The sequence below is a fragment of the Phalaenopsis equestris genome, unplaced genomic scaffold (genome assembly GCF_001263595.1).
Source record: "Phalaenopsis equestris unplaced genomic scaffold, ASM126359v1 Scaffold000761, whole genome shotgun sequence".
In the NCBI taxonomy this organism is placed as follows: domain Eukaryota; kingdom Viridiplantae; phylum Streptophyta; class Magnoliopsida; order Asparagales; family Orchidaceae; genus Phalaenopsis; species Phalaenopsis equestris.
The window spans coordinates 3,757,491-3,758,989 of NW_018165201.1; positions in this window are offsets into that span (position 1 = coordinate 3,757,491).

The following is a 1,499-nucleotide window of genomic DNA, read 5'->3' on the forward strand; positions in this document are numbered from 1 at the left end:
TCATAGCCTTTTTGTATTTGTATTTTGTATGGTGATGAAAAAACACCCAAGACTTTAGGAGGGGGGTCTCTTGTTTCCCATGGGTTGCTCGTGCTCTGACTCTCTCTCTACTTCTCTTCAACTCAGTGCTAACAGGATTTGGTCATAACCCATGGGCATTAGGGGACTCAACGTCTTAAAATGATTCAACATTTTAACTATTGCACTAAACGTGATCACGTGACTTAGAATTGAAGTTACTCGTAGAACCCTTAAATATATAACAAATAACATGTTATATAAATTTTCACTATATGGTATAAGATATTTAACTTTAAATTTATTCATTCTTACATCCTTTAAATTCTTCTATGTCTAAATTTTTCTATATAATTTTTCAGCAGTGTATTATATTTTCTTAAATATTGATTTTCAATAAATTGAAGACTTTGCCCCTGTGTGATAATACTTAACTAACTGTCCCTATGAGACCGTCAAGTCAACTATAAAATCTTTGAGGGTGAGTTATAATACCTTCGAGGTGAAATCCTATAAGAGTTGACAATGTGTCATTAGAATGGTTCCTTGTAGAAAATTTAAGAGCACCTATATAGACGAATAATCAGTACTTTGTGAAATATACGACTCATTTTTTATCATACTAGTTCTAATTCGTATCAATGATTTCATTTTTTTTAGATAAATGCATTACATGTTTACATTGCAGAGATAATTAATGCTCAACTTGCTATTTTTTGTTCATGATTCTTTTTATTTTATATTGATGGTTAAAAATAACGAAATTGGGGAATTAAATGTACACGAAAAATGACATGTCGAGCGGGCTCACATATAATATTGACGAGTTGTCATGCCATTAGATACGTAGTCTCCGCATGTAATCCATTCTCCCATTGTGGCTCAATTATATAGGGGTGAAAATGTCCCGAGCACGAGCTAGCTTGGGCTTAGTTCGTGTTAACACGAACTAAGTTGAGAGCTAGCTCGTGCTCGGGTCATTTCCAACCCTATATAATTGAGCCACAATGGGAGAATGGATTACATGCGGAGACTACGTATCTAATGGCATGACAACTCGTCAATATTATATGTGAGCCCGCTCGACATGTCATTTTTCGTGTACATTTAATTCCCCAATTTCGTTATTTTTAACCATCAATATAAAATAAAAAGAATCATGAACAAAAAATAGCAAGTTGAGCATTAATTATCTCTGCAATGTAAACATGTAATGCATTTATCTAAAAAAAATGAAATCATTTAAATAAATCATATTATATATACATACACACACATATATGTGTGTGTCTATATATTACATACATATAAACGGACATACGGACATACGAACATACATATATAAAATCATATTATATATACATACACACACATATATGTGTGTCTATATATTACATACATACATACATACATACAGACATACGGACATACATACATACATACAGACATACATACATACATACATACATACATGCATATAT